This window comes from Oncorhynchus kisutch, linkage group LG15, assembly GCF_002021735.2.
Source record: "Oncorhynchus kisutch isolate 150728-3 linkage group LG15, Okis_V2, whole genome shotgun sequence".
NCBI classification, from domain to species: domain Eukaryota; kingdom Metazoa; phylum Chordata; class Actinopteri; order Salmoniformes; family Salmonidae; genus Oncorhynchus; species Oncorhynchus kisutch.
Window position 1 is genome coordinate 72,741,398 of NC_034188.2, and position 20,818 is coordinate 72,762,215.

A 20,818-nucleotide genomic window follows, 5' to 3' on the forward strand; every position below is an offset into this window, starting at 1 on the left:
TGCACAACGTTAGCCTAATATGATCCACTAATGCTAGCGACCCTCAGGAACAACTACACAGAGGAAAGAAAGATAATACAAGCATTTAGCTAAATCTGCTAAACACGTATATGTGACAAATAAAATGTGATTTGATTTGATTTAAACAGAATGGAATGGAATGATTAAAAAATAAATGCATGTAGGTATTAGTGACTGTGGCTCCTGAATTACGGCACAGCTATTAATATTCTATTTCACTGTGCAAAAGGGTCCGCAATATATTTGTCTCCATATGGCTGGTTTCACATTAATCTCCAGAGATCATTAGGAAAAAATCATCTAAAACAATTGCGATGTGTATTTACTATCCCCTTCTCCAATCGGATTACTCCTTTACCTTGCTCTTATCAGTAGCTCTTATCAATTTATAAATTATAGTGCATGGAGAATTGTGTTATTTCTATGAGAAAAATATAGTAGATGATTTCCCACTTAGAACCAGCAGCTTCACTCAACCTTTTTTATGATGTATTCAGTGTAAAGGTGGTGGAATTATATGAGGGAATTAAGTCAAGGTCGGAATACAGGTATCTGTAGTGGAGGCACCTCTGCCACACCATTTATTCGAACTTCCCCTCAAACGAATAGTGGGTCAATAAAATGCTATTCTCATGCTGAAGTTCATGGTCAGAATACACATAGTGAGAAAAGCACATAAAAAGATAATTACTCTCCATTTAAACGCACTTAACTTGGGTCTGAATCGGGCCATGGATGTGTTTAACCCTTTTCTTTATTAAATGAATATTGAGTCAGTGATGATTTTGGCAATGCCCCACCAGAGCCACAATCAGAGCCACTTTATATCAAATTGTACTGTATCTATGTTGTGGGTTATAGAGCTATATTTGATTAGTTTAACATTAACATAACCCCATCCATTGTTTTGTTTTTTTTGCCTTTTGAAGCTTCCTACAATGGGAGATGTCGCGTGCCGGAAGAGGGGGGACGCTCTTTCACTGTAAATACCAGTTCTACAAGAGGGCAGGCGAGAAAGCTACAACTCCGCCCACTGGTAGTCATTCAATTGATTTACTCGCCCGGTGTTCATAGACGAGGCATGCGTTAAACTCAGAGGACTGACCCTGGAATATTTACTGAGATAATTATGTTAAACTGATACACACTTCAATGTAGCATAAACCCACGAAGTGGAATTTAACAGAATAACTCTGGGTCGAATGTTTTTACCTTTGTTGTGGCAGGACACATTTCCTTTTGTCCTCGGTAGTATTTAACAACCTTTGGCGGTCACCCACCTCAACACGTTTGACACAGGCAACAGCCCATTTGTTGAGTGGTGTGAGGGCAGTTGGTCGGAGGACTTCGTAAAATTTTCCTACAACTTCACTTGGGAGAAAAAGCCTGAAATAATTTATAGAGGTAAGACTTGTCATATCCAAACGGCGGGTAGCGTTTGAAGTACTAGCCTAGAGTATCTGAGCAGTTAAAGAAAGTGGTTGCCATGCCATGGTATGAAACTCTTACTTTGTAAAGTAGTTTGTTGTTGAAAATTAACACAACACGGTGGTTATTTACTTTGTGACAAAATAACCTACCTATTCGTCCATTCACTCAAATGTCCTTTTTTATTTCTGTAATTCAGAAGTTTACATGCAGGGTATACTTATCATTAAATTAATTCACACCTTGTATAAACCCAATAGGCTACAAAGGACACGCCCGTGTATGGCGAGACATAGCCTATGGTTGGAAAACACTGACTGTATTAAGCTATGGATGTATTATGTATCTATTTATAGGCTACACACCACCGCAGACAACCAGCCTATACAGGCATTTTCATCTGCCCATTTTACAGTCAAATTGATCTGGCAGCAACTTTCACTATTCTTGAACATGCAGGTTTCACTTCCAGATCTATGGATGTTATGAAGCAGCAATAAAATATTGTCAGGTGGTGGCTTTTATCCTAACGCCTATTAGTTCGTTAGGTGCGGCGCCCCACTTGTGATGGCAAAATCTATATATTATAAAATTCTTGGATTCTGTTTTAAATGCTTATATAAGTGTGGTATGTGTACATTTTCCTGTTTCAAAAATATATGGTTCAAACAAGCTGTTCAGTTACTGCCCCTCAGTGACTGCCAGCAGCAGCAGTTCCGCCTCAACGGGCGCATAGGCTGTGCGTGCGAACATTGCTTGGATTGTTATGCCAGCTATTTGCTTTGAGGGGAACTGCTAGTATAAATGATAACCGCACAAAGTAAATGGACCGTCCTGCGTCGCTCAAATGGGCGTTTAGTCAGAACTTCTATATCGGCTCTAGTCCTCATCAGGTTGTACTGTTGGTGACAGTGTGACATGTTGTGTGGACTAAAACAGCATAAAACCGGGTGTATCACAAAGCATGATCAAATTAATTAGGCAGCTACAGTAATTTTGAGAAACATAAATAAAAAATGTTATTTAAAGTTTTAGTTTAATCTACCTTTGATAAACAGCTAGCTAGTTGGTAGCTTGCTAGCTACCATGCCAAGTCAAATATTAGTTTTGAAAGACTTGAAATAACTCGGAAATATGAAGTTATTTCAAAATGTTTTGTGACATGATTAGCTAGCTAACGTAAACTCACCCCATTCCGTACCGCAACATTCAAACGAGGCTACAAAGAAAACGAATGGGACTGTGTTGACTTCAAAATCGGGAGTGTGAACTAGGTTTCTATTCACGCATTGATCAACATGGTAATGGCTCTATAGTATTGGAGAAAAGTTGAACAAACGGACCCTCCGTTACATCTTGACGTGTCATGTCATAATGTACAGTATGCATAAAGCTACTATTTCTGTCTTACAATTTCTCTCCACCAGGTGTAGCACTTCTCTCATCGATTAAAAACAAGAAATGGACAGTGACAGGGGTAAGGGGGGATACCTAGTCCATTTTTTTGTGTCATCATTGTGTAACAGTATAGACTTTACGTCCGTCCCCTTGCCCCGACCTGTGCGCGAACCAGGGACGCTCTGCACACATCAACAGTCACCCTCGAAGCATCGTTATCCAACGCTCCACAAAAGCCGCCGCCCTTGCAGAGCAAGGGAAACCACTACTTCAAGGTCTCAGCAAGTGATGTCACAGATTGAAACGCCACTAGCGCGCACCACCGCTAACTAGCTAGCCATTTCACATTGGCTACACTTGCATGCGATCATCATTCTCAAAGCCGCTGTTTACTTCTAAGATCACTTTAGCACCGTCCTAAAAACCCAATTCAAATTCGACACAAACCTTCAAATAGGTATGTAATGACACATTTTATTTACATTTTAGAGGCGATACGGTGATAAGTTGGACAGTTTGACTGAAAAAAAGCAAATTTCCCACACGACATCTCTCCTTCTCACTATCACGCATTAGTTTCGACTCCCCACCCGCCATTTTTAAAAAGACCCGACAGGGCTCATTGCCTGCTTGAATTATGCAGAAACGGGCAGTGTTTAGGTCATGTAATTGATTCTGTTGGAAAGGGGAGAAATTGTGCTTTACAATGGTATTGACATTACAGTTTATCTGGAAGTATTACGTTTTTGGGGCACTAAAATAAGGGCAATTGTACGGACCAAGGCGATGTACGAGTTTACGGCAGAGTAGCCTAGTGGTTAGAGCGTTGGACTAGTAACCGGAAGGTTGTAAGTTCAAAACCCCAAACTGATGAAGTACAAATCTGTCGTTCTGTCCCTGAAGAGGCAGTTAACCCACTGTTCCTAGACCGTCATTGAAAATAAGAATTTGTTCTTAACCGACTTGCCTAGTTAAATAAAGCTAAAATAAATAAATAAAATTACCCCCATTTAGATAATGTGTTTTCAGTTATTGTATTTGCATGCTTGTTGTGTTCTACCTGGTGCACCCGTTTGCTGGCTGCTCGTTCTAAATCTGTTCAACAGTGGCAGCAGTGAGCATTATGTTTTTGACACGCAAACGTGAAATAGGTGTATTTATGCTATTGTTCAAATGCACAGATCGCTTTATGCATCTTCTCAAATAAACTTCCAGTAGTTTGAAAACTTGGCATAATATTTCTGTCATGATGCTTTGTTGACAACTCCAACCACATCGCGCCCAGGGTATTCAGCCAATCAGCGGCCACCACTAAGGTATGGAGAATTTCAAAATGTATAACAACAAACTGCAGAGTTCACCAACCACACATCTATGGCTATAAAACTGTCTGTGTGAGCTTTTGAAGCTATGCGATATATACTCTGTCAAGAATGCTATCAGCGTTGACTGACAGTGAGTCATCATATTTGTTGTGTGAAGCAATGCATTCTATTTTGACGCACACAACTCAGGTGTTTGATGGCAATTTCTCCACTCCAGATGAAAACAGACCAGATGTCTAAAGTTATTGGCGGGTGTCAAAACTTAACATAAAACATGTATTATAGATATTGGTGTTTAAATGCTGAAATCTTTGATTTTCATGCTTAACTCAGTATTATTGCAGCAGTCTGGTTAGAACAGACATGCTGTAGGAGATTGGACTAGAACATTCCATGGAATGCACCGGTGTCCTCAACAGTTATTGCTATTATGTGTTCCCCACACACACACACACACACACACACACACACACACACACCAGACTCACTGATAGGGGTGCCCAAAGCCCACTCCTTGACTGGAGTTTGAGTCACAGTTTGAGTTTCACAGTAACTCTTCTTCAGAATCAATATCAGTCTCACTATCCGTTGTTTATTTATAAATATCATCATACAAATGTTAAGATGACATGAAATGTTATGATGGACTAATATGTGGAGCCTTTTCTCAAGACTAGGTTTTTCTGTATTTTGAGCAGTGTTCATTGCACTTGTGCGGTTCTCAACATTTATCTTTATCTAAGAATATCATGCAGCCCATCTTGTTTTCATAATTGCTTTTGGGGACGCAAACTGCCGGAGGAATGTTCATCATGGTGCCATCGTTCGTTTTTGTTTATAGCATATTATTATGTGTTCTTTGAGAAAGACAACAGGTAAGACCAACAGCAGATCTTCAATCTATAATAAAAGCTTCTATCACTAAGACAACAACTGTGTTTCCCTCAATTTAGCAGGCGAGATGAAATGGCAGTGTGGTATTATCCTAATTAACATGTGGGAGCGGAAGACGGTGAGAGCCTGTTATTACAGCCTGTCCTGTGGGAGGTAAGCCCTCCACCACGCACCCTCTCTCCAACCCCCTATCTCTAGTTTAGACACACCCTCTTTTTGACCCCCCCCATGTATCCTGGTGTGATGAGTAGGCCTAATGTAAGAACGGAGTCACAGCTTGCCAAACCACACCCCTTTAGCAAATATAAAGGCAACCATTTCAAAGATTTTATGCAGTTACAGTTCATAGAAGGAAATCTGTCAATTTTAAATTAATTCTTTAGGCCCTAATATATATATATATATATATCTATAGATGGATGGATGGATTTCACATGACTGGGCAGGGGCGCAGCCATAGGTGGGACTGGGAAGGGATAGGCCCATCCAATTGGGAGCCAGGCCCAGCCAATCGGGAAAAAAAAAAAATCCCCACAAGGGCTTTATTACCGACAAATATTCCTCCGTTTCATCAGCTGTCCGGGTGGCTGGTCTCAGACGATTAAGCAGGTGAAGAAGCTGGAAGTGGAGGTCCTGGACTGGCGTGGTTACATGCGGTTGTGAGGCCAGTTGGACGTACTGTCAAATTCTCAAATTTAGTTGTAGTTGACTTATGATAGAGAAATTAACATTAAATTCTCTAGCTACAGCTCTCGTAGACATTCCTGCATTAGGCATGCCAATTGCACTCCCCTCAACTTGATAAATCTGTGGCGTTGTGTGCCAAACTGCACATTTTATAGTGGCCTTTTGTCCCCAGCACAAGGTGCACCTCTAATGATCAAGCTGTTTAATAATCTTCTTGATATGCCACACCTGTCAGGTGGATGGATTATCTTGGTAAAGGAGAAATGCTCACTAACAGGGAAGTAATCACATTTATGCGTAACACTTGAGAAAAATACACTTTTTGTGTGTATGGAACATTTCTGGGATCTTTTATTTCGGCTAATGAAACAGGACCAACACTTTACGTGGTTTATATTTTCATTGTGTGTGTGCGCATGCACTACTGTTCAAAAGTTTGGGGTCACTTAGCAATTTCCTTGTTTTTAAAAGAAAAGCACTTTTTTTAATGGAATATCTACGTAGGTGTACAGAGGCCCATTATCAGCAACCATCACGCCTGTTCAATGGCACTGTGTTAGCTAATCCAAGTTTGTTATTTTAAAAGGCGACTTTGGGATGCTGGCCTTCTAGGCAGAGTTACAACGAAAAAGCCATATCTCAGACTGACCAATAAAAATAAAATATTAAGATGGGCAAAAGAACACACACTGGACAGAGGAACTCTGCCTAGAAGGCCAGCATCCTGAAGTCGCCTCTTCACTGTTGACGTTGAGACTGGTGTTTTGCGGGTACTATTTAATGAAGCTGCCAGTTGAGGACTTGCGAGGTGTCTGTTTCTCAAACTAGACACACTAATGTACTTGTCCTCTTGCTCAGTTGTGCTCCAGGGCCTCCCACTCCTCTTTCTATTCTGGGTAGAGCCAGTTTGCGCTGTTCTGTGAAGGGAGTAGTACACAGTGTTGTACGAGATCTTCAGTTTCTTGGCAATTTCTCGCATGGAATAGCCTTCATTTCTCAGAACAAGAATAGACTAACGAGTTTCAGAAGAAAGTTCTTTGTTTCTGGCCATTTTGAGCCTGTAATCGAACCCACATGCTGATGCTCCAGATACTCAACTCGTCTAAAGAAGGCCAGTTTTATTGCTTCTTTAATCAGCACCACAGTTGTCAGCTGTGCTAACATAATTGCAAAATGGTTTTCTAGTGATCAATTAGCCTTTTTAAAATGATAAACTTGGAGTAACTAACACAATGTGCCATTGGAACACAGGAGAGGTGGTTTCTGATAATGGGCCTATGTAGGTATTCCATTAAAATTGGCCGTTTCCAGCTACAATAGCCATTTACAACATTAACAATATCTACACTGTATTTCTGATCAATTTGATGTTATTTCAATTGACAAATGTGCTTTTCTAAGTGACCAAACCTTGAACGGTAGTGTGAGTATACATGCATGCATACACACAGTACATTCGGAAAGTATTCAGACCCCTTTTCTACATTTTGTTACATTTACAGCCAAATTCAAATATTTAAGGCTTCCTTCGTTGCGTGTTTCTTCAAAATGGTCAGAATTAATCTAAGATAAAATGAATGACAGATTTCTTGAGTTTTTTTTGCCGAGGAGATATTAGTCGCACAATTTTACGTCTAAGATGTTTGGTGCAGTATTTCTCACTGAAAGAATTTGTAAGAAAACTAGTCGTTTCTCGTTGAATGACAAATACTTTTTTGAAGAACCGCCTACTCTTGACCAATCACCGACGAAGGGGCATACACTTCGGCTTGCCTCGAAAAAAAATCTGTGCCCGAACAGACTCAACTCTTCACTGAAGTCAAAACAAACAAACAATGTCACAAAATGTTGTCATAATATATGCAGGAACTCTTTCAAACTGTTTCGGCTGGGAAGCAAGCGGACGCCTTAAGACAGGCTGTTTGTCTTAGAGCAAAACCAAAGATAGAAGTCCTATATGATTGAAAGTACTACACAAGGTGAGGAATTCAAATTAGCTGTCATTGAATTTCCAGTCCATTTTCAATTAGGCTACACACAGTGCCTTCGGAAAGTATTCAGACCCCTGGACTTTTCCCACATTTTTTTTACATTACAGCCTTATTAAAAAATGGATAACAAATAATGGTAATCCTCAGCAATCTACACACAATACCCCAATACACACTTTTGAGGCAAGTGAAGTGTATGCCCATTCGTTGGTGATTGGTCAAGAGTAGGGGGTTCTAAGCCTTTACCTTATTAGATCAGTACAGTTTGCACTGCTTTTTGCCAGGAATGTAAGCTTATTTGAACAACCGTGACATTGGCATTAAGGCTGGGGATTGCCAGGGACTTCACGATATATGTATTGCGATTCCCTCTTTCTATATGTTGTGATTCAATACTATGATTTTTATTGCGTTTTGATGTTCTAAACAAATTGCTCACCTGTCTACTGCCCAAGAACGAGAGCCATGAGAAAATTTGTTCTCACCTGTCATGGAAATAAAAGTGCTAAAAACAAATTGTCTCGAAGGAAAAACAAAGGAAAAATGCTGGAGTTTTGCTGCAGGTATAGCCAACTAGCGCAAAAATAATATTGCAATATTGTCAATACGATTTATTGTCAAATAATATCCTGATATGTTTCTGTATAGGTTTTTTTCCCATCACTAATCAACATGTTTTCTTAGTCTCCATAGCTTGATGAGAATATTAGCTAGACTCAAAGCAAGAGGCACCCAATTACGTCATATTTCTACCCCCAAGGTGAAAGGCAACACTAGTTCAACAGAATATCAAGGATAATTGTTTTTATTTCACCCTGAGAAGTAGGAGTGTGGTAAAATTCCCACCATATGGTAAGTCTGAGCCAAGTGTATTCCTTGTCTTTGCAGATGCAAATGTTTATCCTGTAAAACAAGGATGAAATGAACCTTCCAATGAATTGAACAGTCAGTAGTGCCCCATCTTTCTCTGCATGGGACCAGTGGAAAGGGGGAGAGGGAGATGAACAAGGACTGCATCACAGACTGGGCTTGTCTGTTTGTCCCTGACTGTCTTCCTCAACTCTGAGGAGAAAGTCACCTGATGAGGACATAGCTCTGTGTGATGCCAAAAACAGACAGATGGCTACCATACAGACCAACCATCTATCACCCAGGCATACAGATACTGCCTGCGTCCTACATTCAGTACAGTAAAACACGGCTGTACTGTAGAGCACGCAATGAGTTAATGAGAACCGTAAAACACCAACAGCGAATGGCATTCATTCACACAACAATAGTTCCCCTGGTGCCTGCATGCCACGGAGGCCTTTGTCAGCAGTTTCCTTTCTAGGACATAGTATCAGCACCTATGACTAGGCGCGAACACCAGAATTACTTTCTCTGGCCTAGCTCGACCTGGGAGGGAGAGCTGAGCCATTGTTTTAATACTGAGCAGGCAGTACCAGCAGGAGACACTGGGAACATTGTGTGAGGCAGACAGGACAAGGTTTGAGGAAGCGCCCCAGGTGGAGGGGAGGGGGTGGTATGCAACTTGAGACCGGCCAGTCAAAGCACTGTTTGTTCAGACGGAGTGCCTGGTTCTGTTGCTCCTTCATCTGAGATGCTGCTTCAGCCAATGAACTAGAGGCAGTAAAAACTGGAAGATTTTTCTAGGGGTTCTTTTTCATGTGGAGGTATAACCCAGTCACTGAGATACTACATCTCTACAGTCTTTGACAGGGGTTCTCTGCTGGCATAACCAAGGGCCTTTTTTTGTTGTAAACGAGCATTAAGGATTTGTTAGGTAAGAATCCCCAGCTATGTGGAGAAAGGTCAAAACGAGAGGCGAATCACCCATTGGGAAGAGTGTATCGATAATTGTAAAGAGTTCTTGCTGAACAATAGTCCTACTGCTTCAGTCCTGGAGTGGCTGGGCAAATTGTTGCAATTACACATTATGAATTGCTATATAATTTGTAGTTTTATAAAAATGGACCATAGCATCATTTTTTGTTTGTTTTTGAATTTGACCTGTTTTTCTCCCCAATTTTGTGGTATCCAATTGTTTTTTTTAGTAGCTACTATCTTGTCTCATCGCTACAACTCCCGTACGGGCTCGGGAGAGACGAAGGTTGAAAGTCATGCGTCCTCCGATACACAACCCAACCAAGCCGCACTGCTTCTTAACACAGCGCGCATCCAACACGGAAGCCCACTGCACCAATGTGTCGGAGGAGGAAACACTGCACCCGTCAACCTTGGTTAGCGTGCGCTGCGCCCGGCCTGCCACAGGAGTCGCTGGTGCGCGATGAGACAAGGATATCCCTACTGGCCAAGCCCTCCCTAACCCGGACGACGCTAGGCCAACTGTGCGTCGCCCCACGGACCTCCCGGTCACGGCCGGTTGCAACAGAGCCTGGGCGCGAACCCAGGGTCTCTGGTGGCACAGCTGGCACAATTGGCCTAGCGTCGTCTGGGTTAGGGGGGCCCCACCATAGCATAATTTAATGATCTCTTTCCATTCCACTATCTATGTCCTGCGTATCCAAAAACAAGTTATTTCGGATTCAATTTCAAACCTAAAACTTCATGGTGCATGACACGTATTTTTACGTGTTATTAAGTCTCCTTTAGCCATGTAGCCTAATCCTCCTCCGTATCTAAAAGAGTTCTAAAACCAACCACGGTGAACATCCCCTCACACAAACTGCTGCTACTGTAGCAATACGATTTCAAATACTTCATAGCTTCTTGAGACTGCAAAAAATATATAAAGAAAAGCCTTGTTATGAAGCTCAGGTGGAGAGGAGGGATCCCCAGATGGCCTGCACCTGCTGTCAGTTTTGGTATAGTAGAGAAGCAGCCACCGAGGCAGATGCCAGCCTGCCCACAGGCCAGCAGGACGGTGTTTGAACACACCAGACTGACTTCTGTTCTGCATGGAATTTGCCAGCCAGCAGCGCATGTTACATCATATCTGGTTGATGGTGAGGAAGGCTGCAGGTCTCATATAAGCCTGCAGGCAGAAACGGCCTATAAAATACCTGAGGGTAACGATCATTAAAGGAAAGGTTATATTGTTATATATAATTTTATTGTATTGTTATATTGTTTTTGTGCATCTCTAAGTGATATTCTGTCAATTCCATGGGTCATTTCATGTTTTCATGTGTATGTGAGTTATTGGCATTCAAGCAGGCATAAATTTGTCCGGTATGACGTAGGACCGAGGAAACGTCTATCGTACATGTCAGATTTCAATACGGTTCATTGTCATAATTTGGGAGGATGTCTTCTCTCGAATGGTAAATATGTAATTTAACGGTTCTAGCACATTTTTCCTATTTGTCTGCCCCTTTAATCCAGGGTGCATTGCATGGTGCCGTTGCCAGAGATATTATAGGACATAGGAATCCAATGAAGGAATGTATAATGCCCCACCCAGCAGACTGGTCGACAATCTCATTCATGTTATCAAGCTGCGTCACGCGGTTGCGAAGCTCATCGTCACGCAATCCCTTCTCAAACGGTATATGTTGAGAAACGTGCCTATTTTCCTCAAGTACAGTTGTGGCCAAAAGTTTTGAGAATGAGAAAAATATACATTTTCACAAAGTTTGCTGCTTCAGTGTCTGTCTTTAAATATTTTTGTCAGATGTTACTATGGAAAGAGTCAATGGGGCGGCAGGGTAGCCTAGTGGTTAGAGTGTTGGACTAGTAACCGGAAGTTTGCGAGTTCAAACCCCCGAGCTGACAAGGTACAAATCTGTCATTCTGCCCCTGAACAGGCAGTTAACCCACTGTTCCTAGGCCACCATAGAAAATAAGAATTTGTTCTTAACTGACTTGCCTAGTTAAATAATAAATGAAGTATAATTACAAGCATTTCATAAGTGTCAAAGGCTTTTATTGACAATTACATGAAGTTGATGCAAAGAGTAAATATTTGCAGATCCTTCTTTTTCAAGACCTCTACAATCTGCCCTGGCATGCTGTCAATTAACTTCTGGGCCACATCCTGGCTGATGGCAGCCCATTCTTGCATAATCGATGCTTGGAGTTTGTCAGAATTTGTAGATTTGTGTTTTTCCAGCTGCCTCTTGAGGATTGACCACAGGTTCTCAATGGGATTCAGGTCTGGGGAGTTTCCTGGCCATGGACCCAAAATATTGACGTTTTGTTCCCCAAGCCACTTAGTTATCACTTTTGCCTTATGGCAAGGTGCTCCATCATGCTGGAAAAGGCATTGTTCGTCACCAAACTGTTCCTGGATGGTTGGGAGAAGTTGCTCTCCGAGAATGCGTTGGTACCATTCTTTATTCATGGCTGTGTTCTTAGGCAAAATTATGAGTGAGCCCACTCCCTTGGCTGAGAAGCAACCCCACACATGAATGGTCTCAGGATGCTTTACTATTGGCATGACACAGGACTGATGATAGCGCTCACCTTCTCTTTATTTTACCAGGTACGTTGACTGAACACATTCTCATTTGCAGCAACGACCTCGGGAATAGTTACAGGGGAGAGGGGGATGAATGAGCCAATTGTAAACTGGGGATTATTAGGTGACCGTGATGGTTTGAGGGCCAGATTGGGAATTTAGCCAGGACACCGGGGTTAACACCCCTACTCTTAAGATGCCATGGGATCTTTAATGACCTCAGAGAGTCAGGACACCCGTTTAATGTCCCATCCAAAATACGGCACCCTACACAGGGCAGTGTCCCCAATCACCAGGGCATTGGGATATTTTTTTAGACCAGAGGGAAGAGTGCCTCCTACCGGCCTTCCAACACCACTTCCAGCAGGACCAACCAGGACCAACCCTGCTTAGCTTCAGAAGCAAGCCAGCAGTGGTATGCAGGGTGGTATGCTGCTGGCATGTGGACTTGTCTTCTCCGGACAAGCTTTTTTCCGGATGCCCCAAACAATCGGAAAGGGGATTCATCAGAGAAAATGACTTTACCCCAGTCCTCAGCAGTACAATCACTGTACCTTTTCCAGAATATCAGTCTGTCCCTGATGTTTTTCCTGGAGAGAAGTGGCTTCTTTGTTGCCCATCTTGACACCAGGCCATCCTCCAAACGTCTTCGCCTCACTGTGTGTGCAGATGCACTCATACCTACCTGCCTGCTGCCATTCCTGAGCAAGCTCTGTACTGGTGGTGCCCGATCCCACAGCTGAATCAACTTTAGGAGACGGTCCTCTTGGGCACCCTGAAGCCTTCTTCACAACAATTGAACCGCTCTCCTTGAGTACTTGATGATCTGATAAATGGTTGATTTAAAATGGTTGATTTAGATGCAATCTTACAGGCAGCAATATCCTTGCCTGTGAAGCCCTTTTTGTGCAAAGCATTGATGACGGCACGTGTTTCCTTGCAGGTAACCATGATTAACAGAGGAAGAACAATGATTCCAAGCACCACCCTCCTTTTGAGGCTTCCAGTCTGTTATTCGAGCTCAATCAGCATGACCGAGTGATCTCCAGCCTTGTCCTCGTCAACACTCACACCTGTGTTAACGAGAGAATCACTGACATGATGTCAGCTGGTCCTTTTGTGGCAGGGCTGAAATGCAGTGGAAATGTTTTTTGGGTATTCAGTTCATTTGCATGGCAAAGAGGGACTTTGCAATTCATCTGATCACTTTTCATAACATTCTGGAGAAAATGCAAATTGCTATCAAACAAACTGAGGCAGCAGACTTTGAAAATTAATATTTGTCATTCTTATTTGTCATTCGTATAACTTTTGGCCACGACTGTACTCCAGAAAGTTATGAAGAGTTATAAGATGAATTGTAAACTCCCTCTTTGCCATGCAAATGAGCTGAAACCCCACCCAAAAAATTCACTGCATTTCAGCCCTGCCACAAAAGGACCAGCGATCTGCTAACTGCTAGCTTGCTAGCCCCGGTCTGCTAGCTTGCTAACCCCGGTCTGCTAGCTTGCTAGCCCCGGCCTGCTAATTGTCTGAATCGCCGTGTCCCCAGCCAGCCCAAACACTCACTGGACCCATATGATCACTTGGCTACGCATGCCTCTCTCTAATATCAATATTCCTCGTCCATTACTGTTCTGGTAAGTGATTACTGTCTTATTTCACTGTAGAGCCTCTAGCCCTGCTCAATATGCCTTTACCAACCATGTTGTTACACCTCCTACATATGTGATGACATCACCTGGTTTAAAACATCTCTAGAGACTATATCTCTGTCATCATTACTCAATACCTATACCTTACCTCCATGTACTCACATCCTACCTTACCTTTGTCTGCACACTATGCCTTGAATCTATGCTATCGTGCCCAGAAACCCGCTCCTTTTACTCTTTGTTTTGAATGTGCTAGACGGCCAGTTCGTATAGCCTTTAGCCGTACCCTTATCCTACTTCTCCTCTGTTCATCTGGTGATGTAGAGGTTTATCCAGGTCCTGAAGTGCCTAGCTCCACTCCCACTCCCCAGGTGCTCTCATTTGTTGACTTCTGTAACTGTAAAAGCCTTGGTTTCATGCATGTTAACATTAGAAACTTTCCCACTAAGTTTGTTTTACTCACTGCTTTAGCACACTCTGCCAACCCGGATGTCTTAGCCGTGTCTGAATCCTGGCTTAGGAAAACCACCAAAAACCCTGAAATCTCCACCCCTAAATACAACATTTTCCACCATGATAGAACTGCCAAAGGGGCCGGTGTTGCAATCTACTGCAAAGAGAGCCTGCAGAGTTCTGTCTTACTATCCAAGTCTGTACCCAAACAATTTGAGCTTCTACTTCTAAAAATTCACCTTTCCAGAAACAAGTCTCTCTCACCGTTGCCGCTTGCTATAGACCACCCTCTGCCCCCAGCTGTGCCCTGGACACCATATGTGAATTGATTGCCCCCCATTTATCTTCTGAGCTCGTGCTACTAGGTGACCTAAACTGGGACATGCTTAACACCCTGGCCATCCTACAATCTAATCTAGATGCCCTCAATCTCACACAAATTACCAATGAACCTACCAGGTACAACCCCAAATCCGTGAACACGAGCACCCTCATAGATATCATCATAACCAACTCGCCCTCCAAATACACCTCTGCTGTTTTCAATCAAGACCTCAGCAATCACTGCCTCATTGCCTGCATCCGTAGGGTGCGATCAAACGACCACCCATCATCACTGTCAAATGCTCCCTAAAACACTTCTGCGAGCAGGCCTTTCTTATTGACTTAGCTGGGGTATCCTGGAATGACATTGACCTCACCCCGTCAGTAGAGGATGCCTGGTTATTCTTTAAAAGTGCCTTCCTCACCATCTTAAATAAGCATGCTCCATTAAAAGTAATATGTAATATGCAACTTTTCTGGGAAGTTAGCGTTCCTAACTGTCTGTATATTTGTTCCTAAGGCTCGCTTTTTCAAACAGAAATTTGCATCCTGTAGTACAAACTCAAAAAAGTTCTGGGACACTAAAGTCCATAGAGAATAAGAGCACCTCCCAGCTGCCCACTACTCTGAGGCTAGGAAACACTGTCACCACCGATAAATCCACTATAATTTCAATAAGCATTTCTCTATGGCTGTCCATGCTTTCCACCTGGCTACCCCTACCCCGGTCAACTGCCCGGCACCCTCCACAGCATCCCGCCCAAGCCCCCACCATTTCTGCTTTATCCAAATCCAGATAGCTGATGTTCTGAAAGAGCTGTAAAATCTGGACCCCAACAAATCAGGCGGGCTAGACAATCTGGAACCTCTTTCTAAAATTATCTGCTGAAATTATTGCAACCCCTTTTACTAGCCTGTTCAACCTCTCTTTCGTAGTGTCTGAGATTCCCATAGATTGGAAAGCTGCCACGGTCATCCCCCTCTTCAAAGGTGGAGACGCTCTAGACCCAAACTGTCAGCCACCAGCTATTTAGTCAGCCACCAATTGTGCAAGTTCTCCCACTTAAAAAGATGAGAGGCCTGTAATTTTCATCATAGGTACACTTCAACTATGACAGACAAAATGAGAAAAAAAAATCCAGAAAATCACATTGTAGGATTTTTAATGAGTTTATTTGCAAATTATGGTGGGAAATAAGTATTTGGTCAATAACAAAAGTTTATCTCAATACTTTGTTATATACCCTTTGTTGGCAATGACAGAGGTCAAACGTTTTCTGTAAGTCTTCACAAGGTTTTCACACACTGTTGCTGGTATTTTGGCCCATTCCTCCAAGAAGATCTCCTCTAGAGCAGTGATGTTTTGGGGCTGTTGCTGGGCAACACGGACTTTCAACTCCCTCCAAAGATTTTCTATGGGGTTGAGATCTGGGGACTGGCTAGGCCACTCCAGGACCTTGAAATGCTTCTTACGAAGCCACTCCTTCGTTGCCCGGGCGGTGTGTTTGGGATCATTGTCATGCTGAAAGACCCAGCCCAGAGATCTTGCGTGGAGCCCCAGATCGAGAGAGATGATCAGTGGTCTTGTATGTCTTCCATTTCCTAATAATTGCTCCCACAGTTGATTTCTTCAAACCAAGCTGCTTACCTATTGCAGATTCAGTCTTCCCAGCCTGGTGCTGGTCTACAATTTTGTTTCTGGTGTCCTTTGACAGCTCTTTGGTCTTGGCCATAGTGGAGTTTGGAGTGTGACTGTTTGAGGTTGTGGACAGGTGTCTTTTATACTGATAACAAGTTCAAACAGGTGCCATTAATACAGGTAACGAGTGGAGGACAGAGGAGCCTCTTAAAGAAGAAGTTACAGGTCTGTGAGAGCCAGAAATCTTGCTTGTTTGTAGGTGACCAAATACTTATTTCCACCATAATTTGCAAATAAATTCATTAAAAATCCTACAATGTGATTTTCTGGATTTGTTTTCTTCTCATTTTGTCTGTCATAGTTGAAGTGTACCTATGATGAAAATTACAGGCCTCATCTTTTTAAGTGGGAGAACTTGCACAATTTTGCCCCACTGTATAGTGGTATCGTACCCTGTCGTACTATGGTCTTCGAAAGCCACGTTAACGAACAGATTACCGACCATTTCGAATTCCACCGTACCTTCTCTGCTATGCAATCTGGTTTCAGAGCTGGTCCTGGTTCACCTCAGCCATGCTCAAGGTTCTAATAAACAATATCATAACCGCCATCGATAAGAGACATTACTGCGCAGCCGTATTCATCAACTGGCCTAGGTTTTCAACTCTGTCAATCACCACATTCTTATTGGCAGACTCGACAGCCTTGGTTTCTCAAATGATTGCCTCGCCTGGTTTACCAACTACTTCTCTGATCGAGTTCAGTGTGTCAAATCGGAGGGTCTGTTGTCCGGACCTCTGGCAGCCTCTATCGGGGTGCCACAGGGTTCAATTCTCGGTCCCACTCTTCTCTGTATACATCAATGATGTCACTCTTGCTGCTGGTGATTCTCTGATCCACCTCTACGCAGACGACACCATTCTGTATACTTCTGGCCCCTATTTGGACACTGTTAACTAACCTCCAGACGAGCTTCAATGCCATACAACTCTCCTTCCGTGGCCTCCAACTGCTCTTAAATGCAAGTAAAACTAAATGAATGCTCTTCAACCGATCACTACACCCGCACCTGCCCGCCCGTCCAGCATCACTACTCTGGACGGCTCTGACTTAGAATATGTGATAATCAAACATTCCACCGTGTACCCTAGCACCATCCTGTTGGTTAGCGCTGCTCTTCTCCACTATCTCTGTGGTAGCCTTAATCACAGGCTTTCACTTCTCAGGGAGACGAGGTGTCTGCAAACACGTTGTGCCCACATGATAACCGAGAGGCTGCTGGGAGGGATGGGCTCACTGTTACTGAGACTGCATGACTCATTGAAACGCACCACCACTTTACAGGCTGAAAGTGCACTACTGCTGATTTAATGCCCGTCTGATTTAATTGGCTGTTTGATCAAGAAGAACTAAACTGTGTTTGAAACCTAGCAGTGTGTGATTAGTCTTTGCCCTGTGTATCCATGCAATATCTTCTTTGCATGTTTTTTTTTTCTCCATCTGTCTCCACTCTAGTGCATATTTTAGAATTTTCATCTTCATATGTTATCCTTGAAAATATGGAAGGTAATTCTGGATTACAGCATATTCGCCTTGCATGCCTGCCTGTGTATGCCCACAGCAATATGAGGACGCCTGTTGTAATGGATTGTTTGGTCCCCCAGCAGGTGATGTCTCCCCAAGGAGAAGGCTATATTTACCTAAGTCTATTGTCTGATCTGAGCTCCATCAATCACCTTCTGGAGCTCTGACTCCAATTGCACCCTGGATGCAGTATAACAGCCAGCATTACCAACTGGCTGACTCGGCTCTTCTCTTCCTGCGTCAGATCACACCTCTCCTTGGCCCATGAGAGGAGACCGGTCCTGATCGCTTCCTCTGAGATTGATCCTTTTCTCTGATAAAAATTGAGAGGACGATCTCTTTATGGCATTTGACCCAATTCTACTGTACCTCTCCTGTCCTGGCATACTTTTGGTGCTCTATCATGATCCCAATGCTGACCTTTCCTGGCAGACTTCCAGCGTGCCATCATGCTCCCAATGAGCTGGGTGACGGCTGTTCCTTTATTGATTCATTGTATTAACATTAAATTAAATGAATGACCCAGTGGCACAACCTCAATCATTCTCAGTAATACCAAAACATTATTAGACTTAGCAGACTTAGCACTGAACCATTTATCAGAATGATGTATCTGGTTTAGTCTCAGCCTTGCCTTTCAAATGCTGTACAGTATTTTTGAAGAATTTAGAGCTGGGGAAATTCAGTGCTTGCAAATGTTGAATCTGTTAATGAGGCAAACCTAATTGACTGTAAATCTTAAGAAATGGAGATGCTTCTTCATTGCTTGCTTCAGTGTTATTATTGCCAAGGGAAAAACGTTGCTGCCAGCTATCCTCATGACACTGTTTGCAACGCATTAGGTTATACCCTCGCACACAGATGTCAGCAGTTTGGAAAGTTTCCCTGTGACTACTCTGTGCAATATTACGCTTTACTTGCAGAGGGACTGTGCTTCAGGTTACTGTGACGTTCCCTGTGCCTTCTGGCAATCTGAAGACGGTGCCTTTCGGACGTTCTCTTTCTGTAATGCCTCGCTTGATGTTAGTTGTGGAATGATATTTGAGTGAATGTACCATCTCGCAGTCTGTCTCCTGACTCTCCTCACCGGATGCCTGCCTATGACAGTGACACTTGAAAACAAATTGCGCATTTATATTCCATTTGTGGAGTTCAAATGCATTCACACATGTTAATCTACGGTTGGCCTACTTCCTTTTTTTTTTAGCTGTAGCTGAAAAAATATTTATTTTACTTCGAATATCTTTCATTTGCAGGATTTTGCATATCTAATATCTGTCTAGATCATTACGAAATGGAGGTTAACATGCTCTATTTTTGGAGATGTTCTAAGACTGGATCATTAGTTCATCTTGAGTAAATACAGTGCTTAAAGTCTCATGTTCACAATTTTAGCAGAGATATCTGAAAACTTGTTGGACAACATTGCACCTTTTCAGTGGTGAACAATATTGAGTAACTGTGTCAAAACAACTAATTACCCACCACCTCTTTGAACTTTGTTTTCACATGCTTATATTGAATATAGTGTGTGTGTGTGTGTGTGTGTGTGTGTGTGTGTGTGTGTGACTCAATCACATTTGCCTTCCTCACCAAAAGCTAAACAGATCAACATGTCTATATCATCTGGTCACCCTTCAGTATCACACGATAAGATGGGCCTATTCCATCAGGTGCCCTTGTTGTTTGACTTTTGAGAACCTGCCGTCTCAAGTCTTCCTAAAAAGGTGTTTCACAAGCACTGCAGTCGGTGCAAAATCTTCACTTCAGTCAATTCCTCTTTTTTGTAAAAAAGATTTTTACCCACAAAGTCGACCCCTCTCTCGGCAGAGCTTTGAAAAGTGTTCCCTGGCTCCTTTGTGCTTGTGTGGATAGGGACTATGAGGAGCAGTGGTGGTGAATAGTTTGCTTTGAGTTAGCGGCCTAAACTCTACTTTCCTGATTCTTTTGCTAGCCCTGGCCCTGGTAACAGCTAGTAGATAGCTATCCCTCAACGGTCTGACTGGGAGGCTTGATTTCCCTCGACTACAAGCCTTTCTGTTAGTTTGAATTGATGCATGATTCATCTTCTGCTGGCATATTATAGGCAACAGCCTGTTCGCCTGCTTTCCATATGCCAGGCAGCAATCCACAAATGAGTAACTGTATTAGGCTTGTTACTCATTCTTTAGTGCACACAGCTCTTAAAGCACTTATTGCTCTTTCCTGTCTGCAGGGCGTGCACAGTGAGCGAAATGACTTGGTAATAGATAGCACTACTAGATATCTTGCACAACATCTCCGGTAGAATAGACTATGGCTTGTAGCTTCACCTAATGGCCATGATTATGAATAAGAAATCAATAAAAATGACTCGTTGCTTGTTGAAATGTGCAGACTGTACATGTTGACAGATCCAGGAGGACATATTATGCAACTTTATATGGGCCTCCAATAGAGGCCAACTTGTTCTGACAGCTGGGTTTTCTGAACAAGCTGGTGTTGAGTACTCTGAATACTGAGTTGTTGTTTCAACCCAGTGTCGTGGGGTATAGACGTCAGAGAGTTGAGGTACCTTGAACTGCCATGCCACCGGTCTTGTGTGCTTACTGTACATAAAATCTGTATTCATTCATGTGACTGTGTTTTGAAGGAAAAGCTTTGTAATGAGTCAACCACTTCAAGGATAGCAAGCAAAACACGACTCATAACCTTAATTATTCATATTGAAGATGTTCATATTATGATTAATTTTCTTTACTGTGACATTCTCAAAAGGTTCTCAAATTTCTGAGACATTCTCAAAATTTGCTGAAATAGTGAGATTGTAATTATTCCCACTTGAAACATAAGGTGCAATTAGTATAGTGATCTACAGTGAGTATTTAAAGGCCCAGTTCAGTCAACACTGTGAATTTCGAGTAATACATGAAATTATGAAAATGATAATGCCCCTTTTAAGTGTAAAAGCTGTTTGAAAAGACTGCCTGAATTTTCCACCTGTTTTAGTGGGGTGG

The 20,818-nt window shown here is 42.6% G+C and overlaps 1 protein-coding gene across 2 annotated transcripts in view; it reads left to right on the plus strand.

Annotated features, from left to right (window-relative positions):
* The first annotated feature begins 1,052 nt into the window (after positions 1–1,052).
* Positions 1,053–20,818, plus strand: part of LOC109905839 (glycerophosphodiester phosphodiesterase domain-containing protein 5-like) — a 78,822-nt gene continuing 59,056 nt past the window's right edge. The window contains exon 1 of one of the 2 annotated variants that reach the window (XM_031791059.1): positions 1,053–1,425. The gene's annotated coding sequence lies outside the window, so the exon portion shown is untranslated. Of the gene's footprint in view, positions 1,426–5,119; positions 5,220–20,818 lie in introns of those variants that run through there. The other variant, XM_031791060.1, reaches the window with a different exon arrangement.